Raw genomic sequence first — 20,842 nt, forward strand, 5'->3', positions numbered from 1 at the left:
CTCGACGATGCTAGAATTGAGTTCATGGCAGGTGAGAAGGGCAAAGTGGAGTCAAAGTTAGAGGTGCTCCCTATGCAGTCAATGCCTTCTATGACAAGTGATGCGGATTCCAAAGCGGTGTCCAAGCTTTCTAAGGAGGTCTGTGAGTGGTGGTTAAAGGGAATGGTGATCAAGGTAGCTGTGCAGTGTGTTGTTGAGCAGGTACAGGATCTGCTAGATGAGGATCTAGCTTTACATGGATGGGAGGGTGGGTCAGGTAGGTTGCGAGTGTCGATTGCGCAAGATGGTGAGCATGAGGGTGCTTTATTTGGTGTTCTTGGAGATGTTCAATTGCCAGTGGGGAATTTGCCAACAAGTGCTTGGAGTGGTAGAAGCATGATGCTGGCAATTTGGTTATGCAGTCGGATATGTGCCTTGGTGTGGCACTATGCAAAGCTGTTGCGGGTGGATAGAAAAGACCAACGTAAGGTGTTTGACCCAGGAGAGTGATTATAGGTAAAGCAGGGGGTTGGGCAACCCGCATGAGCAAAGACAGCGGGTAGCAGGTGCCAGTTTTGTACATATGGTAGGTGGTTTTGTAGTGTATAGAGAGTCTGTTTTGGGTGTGCAGTTTTTTAGTGCAATAAGGCCATGTGTGGTTGAACATAACTGTTCAACGAGGGGGTGGGCAATGATGGTGCATCCAAAGTTGGTCCGAGCTACGAGATGGTCTATGCGAGGCAGAGGTGGTAGTCGAGTGCAGTGCAGAAGGCTAGGGTAGGTACCAAAGCCCTAGGCAGCCCAAGGATAGCAGAGGAAGTGGTTTTTTAGGCCAAAGGTGTGCTACAAAGAGCCAAGAAGGTCGGTGGCCTATTGTGCCCAAGATGTGGGTTTTATGTGCTAGAATGTGGTGCTTAGTGTGCTCTAGGAGCCGGTCCAGACGGCTCGTAAAAAGGAGCCCTGGTGAGCAAGATACTGAAGTTAAAAGTTAGAGTGTGTAGCAGATCCCCGACGGACAGGGCAGCTAGGGACAGATGGCCCGGGCTGATGTCAGTGTATACATGTGTAGTGCTCGAGTTGTGGAGCATGCCTGTCTTCTCAGAATGCGAATCCGAGCTCTGGTTAGCAAGATATGGTCAATTGAAGATTTTCCGGGGGCCACGTCTGAGCCCACTTGCCCACCTTGGAAAATGTGCAATCTAGCGTTTCCTAGGCCTTGAAAAAGTTCAAACAAACAAGTTGTGCTATGTGGAGTCAGGAGGAAGTCGCGGCTTGTGATTCTGAGCCCTGAACATCGAGTTACACTGGGGAGAAAAACGGAGCATTGGGCGGTTGAGTGCATGCAGATGCATTTTACATTTTTTAGCGGCCTCGGACGGTGAACTCAAAGAAGTCAAAGGGCGGTGAGGTTTGCATGGCCCTGGCCCGACATGGTAGAGACTCGGCGTGATTCGACGGATTGGAGCTCCAAATACCAGATGAAGCATGGCAAGGCCAAGAAAAGGGAGCCCCTTGAGGAGTTTTTTGTGAAGTTTTTGGAAAGTTTGGTTAATATTCCAAGGGGGGTGTCCCTAGCTGACACGTGGCAGTGGTATTGCCCCATATGCGCAGGTGGGGGTCTGAAGGGAGGGGTTTAAGACTTGGGACGTGAGGCCTATTTGGTATGCAAGGGAGTCGTGGAGAGCTTGTAGCTCCATGCTATGGTGTCGAGCGCAGGCGGCACTGTGGGGGCGTTGCATTTGGCGATTGGCGGCCCTGCAGGGCGTGCCCACGGCGGTTTTGGCCAGCATTGATGGCTCAGGTGGCGCCCACTAGCAGGGTAATGGTGATGACGTGGCGCTCGACTTAGGGGTGGTCCTGCGGCCCCAAAATTTTGAGGACGGGAAGAGACGCAAAAGCGACATCGCTATTGCCCCCCCCCCCCCCCCCCCCCCCCCCCCCCCCCCTCCCCTCTCCCTCCATGTAAGAGGAAACTCCCACAGCAAGGCAGTAGAGTAGAGCCGAGCAAGGCCAAGGGGGCCAAGTAAAAAGCAGAGGCCAAAGCAAAGGGGACCCTTCTAAAGAGAGTGTGGACAAACCAAAGCATGGGCAAAAGTGAAAGCTAAGGCAAGAGGGGGCAGAGGAGTCGGATAAAGAAAGTGAGAGTCAAAAATCAAACCAAAAGGGCAGTGCAAGGTTAAGCTCCAAAAGGGGTAAAAATGGAGAGATAAAACATAAAAAAAATAAGAATGCCAAGGGCAATAGCGACATCGCTAATGCCCCCCTCCCAAGTGCAAAAGAGAGAAAGGGAGCAGATAGAGAAAGGCGGTGCCATATGGACCAATCAAAGTGCAATTTCTCAAATTGAACCCCCCACCCTATAAAAGTAAAAAATTAATCAAATTAGGGGCTTCTTCTTAGGTTTTTTGGCCTAGCTTTTTCTTGGCTTTTGGGCCGTTTTGAAGCCTGCAAAGTGGAGCTTTTGGACAGAGGAGTGTGCCTGTTGTCGTGCAGCTCCGCTTCCATGATAAGAAAAAGAGCAGAGAAATGCAAGCTAAGATTCTTTTAAGCCTACTGGATTAATGGTCAGTAATGAGGGCTTGTTAAAAAGCCAAGTTTAATGATTAATGTATGCCAGATGCGGCTTAAAAGGGCCAACATATGACTTAATGATGCGCAACTGCAGCTGAGGTGACAAAAATGAAATGAATGCATGGGCCTGAAGTGCTCACTTTGTGGAGTGCGTCAGTCTTTTCAGATCAGCAATCGGAGCCCCGGTCGCCAAGATATGGGCCGCTAAAGATTCACCGGTGGCCGGCTCCGTACCAGTCCGGTCCGCTCAATCGGTGTGCCATCTGGGAATTTTACAGCCCTACAGGTTTTGTATGCATTCTATGCAATTCAAGATTTCTAAAGGAATTTACGGCTTGTCAGATACAGTCCAGGTTGATCGGATAATCTGGATTAAGGTCGGTGTCAGTTGCCGACGCGACTGAACTGGGCAACTTTTGGCATTATTTGCAATGTTGTTATGAGCATTAGAATTCACAAGAAGCTACCATGCCTCTTCTGGGTGATGACCTTCTGCTTTCTTGAGAGTCTTTTCTTGCTCGATATGTAACGAGTGGTGCCTTTACAGAAGCATCATATGCATGCCAAATGTGGTTATGTGTGCCATTAGTTATGAAAGCACAAAAAGATGTTGATGAGCTCATTGTGCGAAATGACGACTCATGGAGTGCATTGAGTGCATGTGGCTTGGGCAATATGTATTCCTAATGTGGTGCCCGAAGGCCGCCCACCCAATAAGGAGCTAAAATATGGCCGCCCATGAGTTTAAGGTCTATGCCCACCCACTAAGTCCGGCCGCCCACGTTGTAAGTTAAAGGGGGCTTTAGTGTGAAGGCAAAAGAAAAAAGAAAACCCATGGCGGGCTGGCAGCGAGGAGAGAGCGCAGGGCGGAGAAAGGCGGTGGCGCTGATCTGTGCGGTGCTCTGACGAGCGCGCGGAAGAAGGGAAAAACTCCCAGCTTGCAAGGGCGACCACTTTCGAAAGTTGTCCCGGTGATTTTCATGCTGGTCGAACCCCGGCCCTGCCACGTCATCGGCGCCGTTCACACAACGACGGCGCTAGGGTTGCATAAAAAGAGAGTAGGGCTATTAATAGAAAGGGGAAAACAAATCTTAAGTGTTGCATAACGAAGGAAAACAAGAGGAGAACGTGGGGGAGAAAGGAGGATACAAGGACAACGAGATGAGGGCAAGGCGAGGCGGGGAACATCTCGTGCATAAGCAAAGGGGGTTCTCCCTCTCTCTCTTGCTCTCGTTCTCGAGGCAAGCAAACAGTGCTCCCTCTCTCTCGCTCTCATCCTCAGCTAACAAAGGAGGAAGGGAGAAGAGGGAAGCGGAAAAGGAGAACAACGAGGGTAATAAAGCAAGAAGAAAAGGGTTGCGGAAGGAAGGGCGAACTCCGGCATGGCAAAGAAGGAGGCTCGGTCGTAAGTAAGAGAGGCTCATGTTCTCTCTCTCTCTCTCTCTCTCTCTCTCTCTCTCTCTTGCTAGTTCTCGAAGCCAGTGGGCAGAAATAGAGCTTAAGCAAGCCGAGAAGAGTAAAGGAATTCACCAGAGAGCTTGGGTGAGAGTCCTTGGGCAAGGAGCTTGACCAAGAAGCTCTCGAAGCTTGAGCAAGCCAAGGTAAAAGGACATTCCAAGCAAAGTCGAGATAAAACAAGCAACCAAGATTGGAGCAAGCCAAGGCAAGAAAGACAGATCGAGGTCGAGGCTTGAGCAAGCCGGAAAGGGAAGATTTGAAGCAGGATACAACTATTTCTCTCTCATGCATAAGCAAGTGACTCAACCTAAAAGCAAGAGGTCAAGAGTAGGAGAACGCCAATTAATGGAGTGAATTGAAGCTTGATGATTGAGATAGTTAACTGAATTGAAGCTTGTAGAATCTGCGAGGTATTCAAAGCAGATAAAGCGGTAGAGGAAAATTTTCATCACCGTCATCAGCTAATGTTTGATTAATCATTCTGTTAAACTCGGTGTCTTTAACGGCCCGATTAATTCTGTAAAGCGGGAGCTTAAACTCCTAGTCAGCAGATGATCCAAGTGACGACGCTGTTAACAGCCCGCCTTTGGCTAAAGATTAAGTTGTACTCAAACATATTAATCAATTAATTGATGGGATTACGGCGATTACCAGAGTCAGTTGCATCAATTGTTCTTGTTCTTTCTCTTTCTCACCTCCCACAGCCAGAGGCCCAGCGCTTGCCTGGCTCATGTAAGAACACATATCCCCCGACACTGTCAAAGCCCTTTGTATCTCTCTTGTGTAAATGGCCATGGTGATGGCAGTGTGAGTCTGTATCAGTGTTTGGTGAAGTGCAGTCAAGCCACACTGGCCTCCCTTGCTATTGTTTCCCCTTCCCCCCTTCTCTTTCTCCTACTTTCATGGTTCTCCTCGGTGCCGTCTGTGTGGAAGTGTGTGCCCCCCCCAGACCGATGGTGTTTTGTGTGAGAGAGTGAGATTGAGTGGCTGTGTGCGTGTGTAAGGGTGGAGACAGGCAGTGGTAGTAGGTGTGCCTTGTGTGGTGTTTTGTAGAGTGTCTGAGCAGTGGCATTCGAGCAGGCAGTGGTCTGCTAGTGTGAGTTGTGTGTTTGAAGGTGTTTTCCGAGAGGATAGGGGTGCTGTGAATACCCTGAGCTATAGAGAGGCCCTTGTGTTTGTGTTGGGTGTGTTCCCGTATTCCCCTCTCCAACATCCAAAAGCTTCAACAACAAAATTTGCATAATTGGAGCAGGTTTAAAGCTGCTATCATACGTGAACGATGGGATCCAAGCATGTACAAAGGTGAAGAGGGTTGTGGTAATGCACCTATTTATGTGGAGGTTTGCAATCAGATTCAGGCTAAGCTTGACACTTCTATTGATGAGTGTTTGCTTGAGGATGGAAGGCTGATACAGGATAAAGATGATGAAGAAGTTTTTCGGGTAGTCTATGCAAAGCTAGGATTGCAGATTTCTTGATGAAGTTTGAAACGGAAGACGTACAGGGTCGAGAAAGGCATGATGAATCACAGGGTTTGTCTACACATGAGCGATCTCAGGGTGTATTTGTGTATGAGCATCTACAGGGTTTGGATACACTAGATTTCAAGGGCCTGAATGTTCAAGAAAATGTGTTTGAGGATCCGCAAGGTGATGATTTAGAGGGGTGTTGCATACACCTTCTTTATCAATCTTTGGTGATGCAGGCGACACAATGTGGGAGATCGATCTCTAATTTGATGGTGCTTATTCAAAGGGGGTGCATGATCGAATTCCTCGATGAGGTTTTACTAGATTTTGGGTATGTACCAAAAAAAGGGAATCTTTTTTGAAGAGAGTTTTTCTAGGGCACTCACGGACTCAGATGAGCAGGACCAAAATTTTACTTCTCGAGGGGATGAAGTTGCATTACCAATGCTCCTACCCATAATTGATGATCAACCATTGGTGAAGCAGGTTGCACAAGGGACATGGCAGTATGTAATGATGCCTAATGATTTATCGGATTTGGTGGTACCCTATGATACAAGGGAATTTCAGCTAGCTTTTAATCCAAGCAAAGAGGGTTATATGCATGGTCCAAGCCAATTGATGGGTATTCCATTTGATCCGGGTGGAGCTGGAGATGTTCATGACCTAGAGCGGTTGACTTCTATGCCATATGATTGAGGTGGTGGTCATTATGGTTTATGGGCCAATTCATACCTATGTTCTACTATTGGGAAATTCTTATATTTTCCCTATGATCTTGGAGGAGGGCATATTCTACTAAAGCCATAGGTTGGAAATTTTTCAAAGCATACACACAGTGGGGTAGTAGTTATCTGTTTACAAGTTTATGTTTCAAAGCTGAATAAAGCTTGGCACATACCAGAGGATGTGCAGGTTTAGAGGGGGTGGATGTCGTTGTCGGGGGATATGTGTTCGCTACGTGAGCCGGGCAGGCACCGGGCCTCTGGCTGTGGGAGGTGTGAAATAGAGAGAACAAGAACAACTGATAGCTCTGCCAATCACCGCAATCATCAATTAATCGATTATTAACTTGAGTACAACTTAGTCCTTAGCCAAGGTGGGCTGCTAACAGCGCCGTCACTTGGATCATCTGCTAACTAGGAGTTTAGGCTCCCGCTTTATAGAATTAACCAGGCCGTTAATGACACTGGACTCAAAAGAATGTTAATTCAATCTCTATATGATGACGGTTGTGGAAATGTCCTCCTGTCGCTTTATACTGTCTTTGAATTATCTGCTTCAATTGCCTTCAAGAGTGCTCTGCAATGCTCCTTTTCCTTGCTTAACCTTGTTTCTCCTTGCCTTTTTAATCACGGTCGCTCGCCTTATGCTCGACAAGAGAGAGACTTCATGCTTGCTCAGCTTCACCTCACCTCTCCGAGAGTCTTACTTCTCAAGCACGAGAGAGTGAGCCCTCACTTTATTCCTTTGATTATGCAACTGTCCTTTTCCTTGCCTTCACAAGAATACCACTCTCCTCTCTTGCCTTGCTTTGCTCTTGTTCAAGCTAGAGAGGGAGAGATCGCCTTGCTTGGATTGGAGATCGAGAGAGAGAGCCTTGCTTGCCTCGTCGTGCTCTAGACTTACCGATTTTCCTTCATGCTCGGCTTGCTCTGAGCTCTCAAAGCTTGCCTTGATTGCTTCCGACTGGCTTCGAGAACTAGCGATAGAGATTTCCTATAGAAGGAGGTTGCCCCTTCCTTTCCTTTGCTTCCTTGCTCGGAGAGAGCACGCCTTGTTTTGGTTGGATTGGAGATCGAGAGAGAGAAAGAGCTCGCCTCTGCTCCTTTCTCCTCTCCTTGGCTCCTTCTCTCCTGCCTTCGTTGGCTTGCAATCCCCTCATGCCAAAGGCCCTTCCTCTCGTTACCTTCCTTCTTCTGCATGCAAAAAAGCCCCCTATTAATAGCTCGCTTTCTTTTTGCAATGGCGCCGGCGTCACTGACGTGGCGTGGGAACCTATTCAATGACGTGGCAGTGCCGGGTTTCGGGCAGCTTCAAACGCAACGGGAATGGCTCCAAATTTGGTCGCGCAGGGCTGCTGATGCTTTCTCGTTTCTTGGTCGGCGGCATCCGAGCCTTCCAGACCCCAGCGCGAGCTTCGCTTCTTCTCTTGCGCAGTCTCTCGCTGCTGGCTGCTCGACGCCATTTTTCCTTTTGCTTGGCTTCACACCTTTTTTAATTAGGGTCCCTTTAATTGAATGGGCGGCCTTCCTTTGGTTGCCTTTGGGCGGCCATAGGTTGAGGCCTTTAGGATTAAGTGGGCGGGCAAAGCTTCATTGTCGGCGTCCAATGCCCAATTCTTTGGTTGCCTTTGGGCGGCGGCCTTCTCAATTTTTTTGGTGGCCTTTGAAGCCGGGCAACCTTCTCAAGTCGGGCAACCTTTTAACGGGCACCGAATTTATCATACATAACAACCAGGGCATTGCTAAGCATGTCGTCTCCTCCAACAATCCTTCACTAACCATATCATCGTGAATTTTACTGTCCATACCAGCATCTCAAATAATGCCACAATTACCCAGTTTAGTAGCATGCCGACAATTGTCATCGGCCTCAAGCCCTTTTATCTGATCAAGTCGGACTTTGCCTAACGAGCCGTAAATCCCTGTAAACCTCTCAAGCTACATAAAATGCATACTAACTGTGAAGGCTGTGAATTTCCACATGGCGCTCCGACCGAGGTGATCGGTCAGGCACGGAACCGGCCCCCGGGGAATCTTTAATGGCCAATAACTTGGCAACCGGAACTCCGATTTTGCTGATCTGTAAAGACCGACGTGCTCCACAAAGTGAGCACTTCAGGCCCGTGAATTCATTTCATTTCTGTCACCTCAGCTGCAGTTGCCCAATCCGGTACGGATCGACAATCGACTCAAACTTCAATATGCCATAACTTCTTCACCGTAGCTCCAATCGACGAGCCATAAAGACAGGCCGGTAGAGCACTTCAAGCACTACAGTTCTAGATCATACTCTTTCATCTGTGGTCACTGCAAGCATACTCATTTTTAGCATCATTGAGGCATCTGTTGGCCCTTCTAAGCCGCATCTGGCATATACTAATCATTAAGCTTGGCCTGTTATCAAGCCTTGATCATTGCTCACTTAATGTGTAGGCTTCAAAGAAGCTTAGCTTGCATTTCTCTGCTCTTTTTCTCATCATGGCAGCAAAGCTGCACGACATCGTGCCGCTTTGCGGGCACCGGGTGTAATGAGCACGTATAGAGCTAGAAGAGAGCAAGAAGAGGCACTCACAATATACAAGAACTTGGAATTGATGATAAGCTTAATATTGATTACAAGACTTAATACTTTATTAAGAGAGCTAGATACAAGACTTGGATTACATGACTTGAGTACAAGACAAGGCTTGATTGCAAGGACAAGACTTGAACATAAGAACTAGAAGAGGGATTTCCTCATAGGAGCCTCACAACTGGTGTTGGCAAGACTGAGGGGCTTGTGGCCCAAGACCCCTATTTATACTAGTGCTTGAGGAGGTTACTTGAGGAGGTTAGAATCTTCTAGAACCTTCTTGATCCTTCTAGTTCTTCTAGAACCTTCTGGATCCTTCTTCAACTTTCTAGAGCTTTCTAGAAACTTCTAGATTCTTTTGGAATCTTCTCGAAGCTTCTAGAAACTTCTTGATTCTTCCAGTTCTTCTAGAACCTTCTAGATCCTTCTTCAACTTTCTAGAGCTTTCTAGAAACTTCTAGATTCTTTCGAAATCTTCTCCATGATTCTAGAAACTTCTAGAATCTCCTTGATGCTTTTAGAACCTTCTAGAATCTTCTAGATTCTTCTAGCAATGATGTAGGCGATGACATAGGCGATGATGCAGGCAGACTGACTCTGAAGCATCCATGACATTACGCCCTCCTCTAGCGACGAGTTCCACAAGGAGCAGTGATGTTCCTTGACTGGGGCTTCCATGGATGCTGTTGATAGAACTCATGAATTTTGGACCAATGACAAGGCTCCAACACTGAAACACAAAAGACTGGATAAATTTGCATAGACTGTGGAAACTCCAAATGATATGTGAGTGGATTCACTTGGCCAACTATCTTGAATGGTCCAAGTCTTTGATAATTCAGCTTTTGAAAAGGGAAAAATGTATGTAGATGATGGCAGAGAGGCCACACTCGATTCTTAACCTTGCATGGTAGTTGTTTCATTTTGTGTTCCTCTGTGTTGACCGTATATATTTTTTGAGCTCTTTTAATATTCATCACATCAATTCTTTATGAATGCTTATGCTTTGGAGATGAATGGGCAGTTCGATTCTTCATTCAATGATTCATGTGGACATCCATCCTTAGGTGTTGATGGTATTTGATTGTGCATCGATGATATTTTTCTATGATTGATTCACCCCCTTTGTTTTTCCATCACTTTGTGGATGATTGGATAGAGAGAGACTAATCTTTACAACTTGAAGCTTGAACAAGCTCTTCAAAAGCTTGATATCGACTGTGGTCCTTGGTTTGAAACAATGTCACATGGAAGCTCATGATAGCGGTAAAAATTCTCAAAGAAAAGCTTTTCCATTCCTTCCCCAATGAATGAAAAAGGATTATAGCCTTGGTGTAGCTTGCTAAGCTTGGTTTCAACTACTACTTCTCCAAATCATGTTGAAAGAAGTGCGCCAATGAGATTAATTTGAGAAGCACCATCCAAATAAATTGGTTGCATGCATATAAACAGCTCCGCTTGTTGGAAGAAGCCTCTAAACTTTGATCCTCTCCCATCATACTTTTCAAGTAGGTTGTCCTCATGCTCCTTCCTTTGTTGTGGTAAACGAGCTGAAACCACGAGCAAATTTTGGCACATATTGGCTTCTTGGACTGGTGGTTGAGGCTCTTGCACCACTAGACTTGGAAAGCGTGGTTTCTCTACTTGACCCATTGGACTAGCCAAAATCATGGGTGTATTTTGGCACATAGTGGCTTTATGGAGTTCTTGCACTGGGGGTTGAATCTCTTGGGAATGGGATGGGGGTTGAAGCTCTTGCACCACTAGAGTTGGCAAGTGTGATTTCTCTTCTTTCCGTTGCTAGAAGAGAGCAAGAGGAGTCACTCACAATGTACAAGAACTTGGACTTGATGATAAGCTTAATATTGATTACAAGACTTAACACTTTATTAAGAGAGCTATATACAAGACTTGGATTACATGCCTTGAGTACAAGACAAGGCTTGATCGCAAGGACAAGAGTTGAACATAATAACTAGAAGAGAGATTCCATCAGAGGAGCCTCACAACTGATGTTGGCAAGACTGAGGGGCTTGTGGCCCAAGACCCCTATTTATACTAGTGCTTGAGGAGGTTACTTGAGGAGGTTAGGACTTTCTAGGTTCTTCTTGAGGAGGTTAGAATCTTCTAGAACCTTCTTGATCCTTCTAGTTCTTCTAGAACCTTCTGGATCCTTCTTCAACTTTCGAGAGCTTTATAGAAACTTCTAGATTCTTCCAAAAACTTCTAGATTCTTCCAGAATCTTCTCCATGCTTCTAGAAATTCTAGAATATCCTTTATACTTTTAGAACCTTCTAGAATCTTCTAGATCCTTCTAGATTCTTCTAGAGACTTCTAGCGATGATGTAGGCGTTGACACAGGCGATGATGCAGGCAGCGACTGACTCTCAAGCATCCATGACACTAGGTGAAAGACAAGGATCTACCTTCATTTTCAAGGTTTTGCCAAAACTGATGATTTGGGCCAGATTCTGCCATGATATCAGGAGATGATTGGAATGTATGCTTTATGTGGGTTTTTGTAGACCAAAAGTGCCTCAAAGTGAATCGATTGGGCCGAAAGGTGAAGGTTGAATGAAGGATTGTTTTTCCACTTAAAAAGGTAGAGCTTGAAGTGCCGTGCAAGTTGCTCCAAACGGCTCGTTAAACGGAGCCCCAATGTGCAAGATATCGTTGTTTAAAGTTAGCAGGTCTAGTAGATCTGAGACGTATAGGGCAGTTGGGGATGGATAGAATTGTAGTGCTTGAGCATTGGAGCATGCATGTATTCTCGGATTGCTAATGAGAGCTTCGGATAGCAAGTTATGTCTAGCTGAAGTTTTGTCAGGGGCCGGGTTTGTGCCCACTTGACCATATGGAAAGTCGTACCATCTGGCATCTTCTGGACTAGGACAGAGCTCCAGAGGGTAGTATGGACCAAGGTGAATCAACAGGAACTAACAACACTTCAATCAAAATTTGAACCAAAAAGTTGTTACAGTTTGAAGCCGACGCTCGGTCCCGACGTCACAGTACCAGTTTGTTTTTTGGCAGTTTGGACGGCCTCAGGAAGAGGGCCTGGGAAACGGCGAGGTGCGGACCGCATGGGAAGGTTTGAAGCCGAGGGTCAACTCTATCGAATGGTTTTTGTGGATCGATAATTCGATCACTATCCAAAGGATAGCATGCAATTCAAAGAGGGTGCAGGACAACATTTTGCAAGGGCTTCAAATGGGATTTCCAAAGGATATTAGGTGAAAGTTGCTCACGTGCCGCCATGTGGCATAGAGAAACCCCACATGCAAGGAGATGCCTTGAAAGTTCATAGTACAAGAGCTGGGCCGTGAGCCTTAGTGGGTAGATGAGGTGGGAGAGAGAGAGAGAGCTCTCCTCCCCTAGGCTATGGTGCTTTGAGTCAGGCGTTGCGTGTCGGGCGGCCCTAGTTCTGCGCGGGAGCGCCTGGTGGTGTATCCGGTGGTTTTGGTCACCCAATGGCGTTGTAGCAGCGATTAGAGTGGACCGGTAGCATTGTGAGATTGCTGATGTGGGACCCCACTGGGGGGCGGTCCCACGTGCTCGATCGGACAAACCCTTTTGAAGGGAGACCCCCCCCCACCCCCCCCCACCCACTAGCGACCTCGCTAGTGCTTGGGGTGAGGGTGGATTCATGTGGGAGAGAGAGAGAGAGAGAGAGAGAGAGAGAGAGAGAGAGAGAGAGAGAGAGAGAGAGAGAGAGAGAGAGAGAGAGAGAGAGAGAGAGAGAGAGAGAGAGAGAGAGAGAGAGAGAGAGAGAGAGAGAGAGAGAGAGAGAGAGAGAGAGAGAGAGAGAGAGAGATTGTAAAGTGGGGCTCAAGCCGGCCCAGGTTGGTGGGCAAAGCTAGAGGAAGGAGAGAATGGCCGGGCAATGGCAACTCGAGCCGGGGGCGGCCAAAAAGGCAGTTCAAAGTGGACAAAGCTAGGGGATAATTTGTGTAAAGCATGTAAGAGAGGGAGAGTGGGAAGAGAAGCCTGTGGGGGTGGCAAGCCCATGCAAAGGTTTCCAAAATGAGCCAGCCAAATGGGTGCAATGCAAGGAGATGCTATCTTGAGCTCAAGATGGATTCTACGAGGGGAGAAAAAACACCCAATTTTTTTTTCCGTTTTGGGCTTAGATACTCTATAAAAGGGGATGCACATAATTTTAGGGGGGTTCTTTTATTTCTCTTCTTTTGAGGTCAATTTTCAAGGATTATTAGGAGGGCTTTTTGGGAAGCCGACTGCAGCGGTGCACAGTTCTTCTACTTGAGAGCAGTTGGAGAAGACAAGGGGAAGCACGGGAAAAGCTCAAGAGCACACGACTCGATGGCGGTGCAATTTGGGATGGTTTTTCTGAGCCAAGGATTGCAATTTGAAGGGCATACTAAAACAGGTGCATGCAACAGAATTATAAAAGAGCAATCAGAAAAATTAAAGTTGTATCTGCTGCCAGTTGAATAGATCTCTTGAGTCTCAAATCTCCGTTTCTTAACATCATATCAATTTCTAGCATTCTTATTTGCAATTTTCTCTCTCTTAAACTCTCTTTAATCAATAGTATTATGTGTATTAAGCCCTTAATTAAGTCTATCTGCACTCTTTTGTTTGAGTTTGAGCATGTGTTAAGCTCCTGTCTACAGCGAGAGGCCCGGTGCTTTCCTCGTCGACCCTAGAGAATTGCACACTCTGACAACGTCGGGACAGTAAAGAAAAGTCATAATTATGTCGAGGCATCACGGTCTGGCATAGTCTAGTCACGGTTTCATTAGTTGCCCGGATACTGTCTGATTAGTCAGTTTTACTGTAAAAATTTAAAGGAAATTGGGGAGTTGGCTGTCAAAAGCTGTGCCATGTTTTTAGCAAAGTGCCCAAAAACTTGTAACTAATCTAGGTAGAGAAGGTAGTGGTAGTTCTCAGCTTGGGCAACACTCCAGCCTTCAGCAGAGCCTATAAATTTATAGGTAGTGCTCGGTTTTCAATGCCGTCAGTTACGTCTACAATCCCAAGGAAATACGTACCTATTATAGAAACGTGGTACAAGATCTTCATCACCATGTCCATAAGCTATTCTCTCTCATTCATGGAAACAACAAGAAGAAGAATACTCTCTCTCTACTTGCTTACTGTCTCCTCTCTCTTTTCATTGTGTACACGCTCTCGGACGCCTTTCATGGTGAAAACTTCTACATAGCTTTCATCACCGCACTCTTGCAAGAGAGCCTTTCAACAACCCCAAATGAATGCTAAAGAATGGTGAGAAGCTCTAAACTCCATATCCATCGTCTCTCTCTCTCTCTCTTGTTTTTCTAAGTAGGTACCCTCTCGATGGTTGTTTTTTTGTGTACCCGTGTATATATGCACTTTCCGAGTGCGTATGAAGTTGTCCCATGCTTATTTCATCATGTTTAACACAATGATTTATGCACATGATGTGTTTATGGTCACGTGTGAACAGTAAAAGTGCTTTTTGTTTCACGTCACATAGACGGTAGGAACACAGTTTGGGTCATAAATCACAAACCGTTATGAATCAGCCCAAACCCTTCATATGTAGAGAGAAAACACATCATTTAGAACATTTTCTCTTTTGGGTATCATGTGAAAAGCACGCACGAGCTAAGAGTCATGGTCAGAAAACAGCTTATTGTCCACTATACAGTCAAATGTTTGGACTCTAAGCTCCTTGGAGAACCACTATATAGATTCACTGGATGAGCAAACCCACTTAGCCAACGAAAAATCTTGATTGCACTTGATGATAAATGTATTTAGGTCTTTGATATCACTTTGAAAATGTGAGTTATTACTATTCCATAATCGGAGTTACCTACACGTGTAGGGGTGCGGGGTGCTACTTATGATTTATGGTTTGTTTTGGTGAGTTTATTTCAAGTGTTAGATGTCCATAAACTTATATGAGGGCATATGGTTAGTCAACCCGAACTAAATGGATTTCTTTATGTGCTACCATTTATTGCATGAGTATTGGCTGAGAAGATCTTTTCAAGTACTACCTTGTGGAAGTCTTTAGTTTCAAATAAAAACTTAAAATTTGTCCAGATGGCCAAATCTTCAAGACATTAGTGATCCCCAAATTGGCTCTAAAGTCTCAAAATTTCTAATATGGTGCTATATGTAAAGTTTTGATTTATGGTCGCCTAAGTGTGAGAGCTGTTTTACATCATGTTTATGTTGGAATGATATCATATGATGTATGGAACCTCAGGGGTAGATGTGGATGCCTCATGTGTATGTGTATGATTGCTTTCCACCTTTCTAAATCAAGACTAGCTCTATGTGCTAGAGGGGTGAAGTATAGATATGTTGCATCACTTATGCATGATTGGATATTGTCAAAAATTGAATTTTAATATCATGTTTAGTTGTTGGTCGGACTTATTTTATGCATTAAAGGGTCATGTCTTAAGGGCCATGTGTGTGGGCTCAATTTGATTGCAGTGGATATGCCAAAGTTCAAGTGTGGGAGTTGATTCAGTGTGAATATGGTTTATGGTCAAGGGCTGAGATCCCTCATGGATTATGTTTGTGGTTTTGATTGTGGAATCTGGTGTGGCTCTTGGTTCCTTTTTTTTTTGGATATAGTCATGATGTCAAAATGTTGTTCAAATTTTTGTAGCCATGTTATGTGCTAAAATGGTTTCTGCAGGGATGGTGCATCACCCTGAGTTGGGTGGAGTGCACCTCACCCGTGTGATGTCTTTGGAATATGGTTTATGGTTTTGGACTGGATCATGAAGTGGTTTGATGGTTTATGGGGGGCATGTAAGGGTAGAGACCCTTTACAATTTGATTACTTGGAAAAGATTGTTTGTGCATATGGAGGATGCTATTGTGATTGGGCTCATGTGTTATGTTTTGCATGGCAGCGTCACTACAAGACTAGGATCACTTACATCACTTAGCCTTAGACAAAAGGGTCATTCACCTGGGGCTTTGTTGGATCGGGGGTGTTGCCTAGGTAATATTTTTGCTTGTTGTTTTGTTAGGCTCATCTACATGGTTAGTGTGAAGAGGGTTGAACGACCTACACGGCTAACACATCAGGGATCTTACCTTGGATTTTTCTAAAGCCCCGACGCTGGGAATTGAAGAGGCATGGTGCCTAAACTGGTATGGTTGGTGCTGATAACCTACCACCTGCTGGTATTTGGGATCCTTTCAAAGCTCGGGTTCATGAAGGGAAGTGAAGTAGCCTTAGCCTATGTCTAGCTCAGGTCTGTTGGAGGTGTTCTGTCTCACTCATGGAAAAATGGTATGGTTGGTGTTGATACCATACCACCTGCTGGTATTTGGGATCCTTTCAGAGCTTGGGGTCATGGAGGGAAGCAAAGAGGCCTTAGCCTATGTCTAGCTGAGGTAGATTGAAGGTGTTCTGTCTCGCTCCCGAAAAAGTGAAATTCTCTTTGTCCATGGTAGAGCAAAAGTGAATGGGTGGACCGGTCCATCCCTACACGGGGTCCGCTGCTCTGCTAGTCAGTTTGTTATATTTTTTATGTTATGGTATACCCTAAATTTTGTTATACCATTAATACATGGTTGCATGTTTCATTTAGATGGGGCATTTAAAGATTGTCTCTATGCACTCTATTTCACCCTTTATTATTCTCTCTCTCTTTCTCTATTCTCGTAATGTGGTGTACACCTATATTCACCCTCCACAATATTATTTTTCTTGAATATGTTGTCATTCATATCACGCATTCATTAGAGGTATCACTAGTCGCTAAGTGCCTCTGAATGCAGTCCGCCAGCTCATGGACTAAACTCCATTCTAGGTTAGGTGCTAAGAACTCCTCCCTATGCAAACGCTTCCACAAAACTAATGTATATTGAAAATTGTATAAAAGTGTAAATTGTGTATTTTGTGAATAGACCCCTGGGGAGGGGTCTCTCTCTCTCTCTCTCTCTCTCTCTCTCTCTCTCTCTCTCTCTCTCTTTGAGTGTGTGTGTGTGTGTGTGCTCGAGCATCAACAATGTTGTGTACTTTGTTGGACTGATGAGGAGCTTTAGTGCCTCCATGGCTCACATGGTCGCTTTGTGTGTGGGATGCATCACCGCGCTATGTTTGTCTCTCGACTCTCTGCGGTGCAGGCTCTACTCTATCATGTTTGATCGTTGTGTGTGATGGGGGCGCCGTTGCCGGCCTTTAAAACTACCACATCAATGGCTAAAAGCATGCATTGGTGGTACAAAGAAAGGACCTTTTTATTTCTACTTAATTGGCACTTTTACATATGTCCAGGTTGTTTTGGAGGGAACCTTTTTTGTCCTCTAAATTTAATCACTCTAGGAGGGAATGTATTAAATATTGAAACACCGCTCCTTTGAAAGAAAACGTGGGTGGGGCAATCATGGATGGTAGTTGTTTACTTTTGAATTTGTATGGATTGAGACTTTCACTGTCTGTCCCGCATCTTTGTATCACTAGAGAGGTGGAAAGGAGAACACACCCAGCACACAACACAATGCCTCACTATAGCCGAGGGTATACACATTGCCCCAATCCACTAGAGTTCACCTTCAAAACTTGACACTATCTGCAAGCAAACCACTACCTGCACACAACCATACACACACACACTTTGCAATTCACCAAACAGTCCCAATCATTCCACTCTGCCCAATTCACAGCCTTCCACATTCACACAGCCTCTCTCTATCTCTCTTTGCACAACAAACCTCGGGGGGCACAAACGCCGACACACAGACACACAAGCAGAGAAAAGAAGGGGAAAGGGGGAATGATGCCAAGAAGATAGCAATGAATGGTCTTCTTGCATATACAACACCATGTACAACCAATTCCCTCCCGGTACGAACCTCGGCCAAAACTTCAACATGCAAAAGAACCACGATGGCTGTCCCCAAAAAGCCTGCATTTGCAAAAGCCTCACTGGCAAAAGCCCCGAAAATTCATGTTTACATCCTTTTATAGGGGTGTCTAGGAGACGCAAAAAAAGAAAAAAAGTGAGCTTCTCTAGCTCGTTCACTTAAACTTGAGCTCATATTAGCATTTTTGTTGCATTGCTAGCACTTGGTTCACTTCATTTTTGGAAACTCATGCATGGTGCACACATCGCTTTGTCCACTCGACTCGAATGCCCATTTTGGTTTGATCTTGCCCTTTGGCTCCGACCTTGGAACCTACCCCTTGGATGGGCTTTGACCCAAATGACCTGTCTCTCTGGCTCACTTACCACTGGCACAGGACACACCCCTCTATACCATGCCTGCCTGCTCTGCCGTCGGACCCTCTCCTATGCACTAGCGATATCTCTAGTGGGGGGGTACCCCTTTGCCTTCAGAAAAACTTTGCCTTGAAGGGTACGGGCCCTACCAAACTCCCAACCATGTCATCATCGCACGCTCACTGCAGCGCCGCCGGGCCGCCTTGCTCCGCCGACGCCAAAACCTCCCTTGTCCGCCCAGCATAGCGCCCTAAGCGGGCCGCCATAGCCTCAGCAAGGGGAGCTCCACTCACCTCATCTACACCCCATATATATATATGCACATACTCACACTCACGCACTCACACATATACACACACGTCTACACAAACTCACCCATAGACACAACACATGCATGCATATACGCACACACCAGAGAATAATAAAAAAAACCAAAGGAATCAATGCCAACAACAAAGACGGCCAACTCACGCGCCGCCAACACCAAAACAAGAAGTGGCGCCGAAGGTGCGCCTCGGCTGGCACCAAAAGGAAGTGACATGTGGCATCTCGGTTTCCCACGACAAATACTAATTGTGGCAGCCTTAAACCTCACACCGACCACCTGAACCATCAACAAAACCCCTTGTAAATGCCCCGAAATCCACTCTTGCCTAATAACCTAGCCAGTGGCTAGTGGATTGTAAGAAAACTCTCTCCACCCCACTCTTTCCTCTCTCTCTATCTCTACCTTCTCTCCCCCTCTATCTCTCTTACTAGAGAGGCATCTAGACCTTCTACAATGACCAGTGGATATTTGCAAGGACCATTGGGTAAGGACCACCTCTCAAGCCTATATAAAGAGGCCTCCGCTAAGCACAAAAGGATGCACAAGTGAAGGAGGAACACATTAGCTCCATGCACTCTACATTTTAAGCACCACTAAGCACATAATGCACCCCCCAAGCTAGAGAGCTCATGGCATCATGTTTGGTTGCAAGCTTGGGCATTTTAGCATTGGAAACATCACCATTTTTCCCATTCTCCACCACACCATGGTTGAGTTACTAGTCACGACCACTCCATGCACAATAGGCAATCACTACTCTCCCACAAGGCAACATGAGCACGCTAGGATTGAATGCATCGACACCATGCTACCTTGGGCCGCTCTCAATGTTGGTGATTGACGTCGTTGGTGGCTGCATCATCTTGATGTTTTTCCTCAACTAACCTCCCCGCTAACTCCAACTTCGCCATGCACCATACGACGCTCACATTCCATCATGCATCCCTAGTACCAAGAGTCAGGTTTGTAACCGTCAAGACCACCATTTGTAAGTATCATCATCGCCAAATGTTGTCTTGATCTTTGGGGTCCATTCTCTGTTCTCCTTAGTTTTTTTTTCGCACATTTGTGGGACGTTTCGTCTCTTGTATATCACTCTTCTTGTGCTCCATCACATGCGACCTCTCCAATCAGTCAGTATGCTCCATTCTGACCTTGTCACATACCTCCCTCGTACACACACTCCTGACTGTTGACTAGGAATTTTCTACATGTAGACGTTTGCTGTATCACCATTTCGTGCTCGTTACCTGGAGGGCATCTCACTTTGCCTACCCTAGGTCATGTACGTTTTCATCCTAGCTGCACTTATGCTAGGTGGTGCCCCCTCTCTAGTTATAGGATTACTCCTACCTTGAGATGATGCTTGGGGATGTTCAGGCCATGTGTGGTGTAGAGGCCACCTCATATGGCATGTCATTTCCGGTTATGATTTTCTTGGCGCTCCCACCGAGGATCCTTTCATGAAACCCTCCAGTTGACAAGATCTAAACCCCTAAACTTTTGTCGATGGATGAATGGTTAGTAGGGTTTGCTATCTGGATGACAGAAGAAGAAGAGCTCCAAGCACAACTAGACGAACTTTGCATCTCCATTGAAGCTTGAGTGCTAGGCGTAACGGTAATCGATTTGCAGTGCGAGAGTCAACCAACATGCTAGAGTCAGTGGATATACATAGGCCGGGTGCCAAGAAGAAGAAGGAGAAATTCAAGACCATGTCTGCAACCTACAACCAACCCGCAACAACAAGATGGAGGGAGCTTTGCACAATAGAGAATCAACACTATTCTACTTCGAGAATCGGATAACTCAAGTCACCGAGGTAATTATCACAGTCAGTTTCCAAGTCGCACCTGATGCTGTAGCACAGATAATGGAAGCACAAGCTCACGTTGTCACTAGAGAGACTAGGGATCTACCGAGCTTGTTTCAGGAAAGAACACCACCCTCTCCCATAAGCTTGGACAGTGACTAAGCACCTCTAAGCTTCACATGAATCAATACAACTTACCTCAAGACAGATCACACATTCCGATACGAGTATGCTCAATCAAGGTAATACTGGACTTGAAGGCTCACTACCAGCACGTCATCAATACCATGATGGGTGGGGAGTGCTTCTTTGAGGTTCTGGCATCAGATCAGCCATTTGTCTTACCTTTGGTACAAGGCAATGTACCGTTTGAGATTTTAATCTATGTTCTAGTGTAAAAAGGGTATACATGCCTCCTTGTAAAGGAAAAAAAAACTTTTAAATGCAAGCTAAGCAATGTGTCTTTCTAGCTCTCTCTCTCTCAATAATCATGGCAAGTGTAGAATTTCCAATGTTTAAAGGAAAGAAGGGGGAGGATTTGGTAACAGATTTCCTAGATGACTTTGAAGTAGCATGTGTAGTAAGCAACAAAGATGCAGATGAATCCCGGGTTAGAATATTTAAGCATCTCATGAAGCTAGAAGCTAGGTCATGGTACAATGCACTTCCACAAGCAACTAAGGATGACTAGGAACCCTTAAAAACTTCTTTTAAGAGGCGCTT

The sequence above is a fragment of the Adiantum capillus-veneris genome, chromosome 5 (genome assembly GCF_014529385.1).
Source record: "Adiantum capillus-veneris isolate H3 chromosome 5, ASM1452938v2, whole genome shotgun sequence".
Taxonomy (NCBI): domain Eukaryota; kingdom Viridiplantae; phylum Streptophyta; class Polypodiopsida; order Polypodiales; family Pteridaceae; genus Adiantum; species Adiantum capillus-veneris.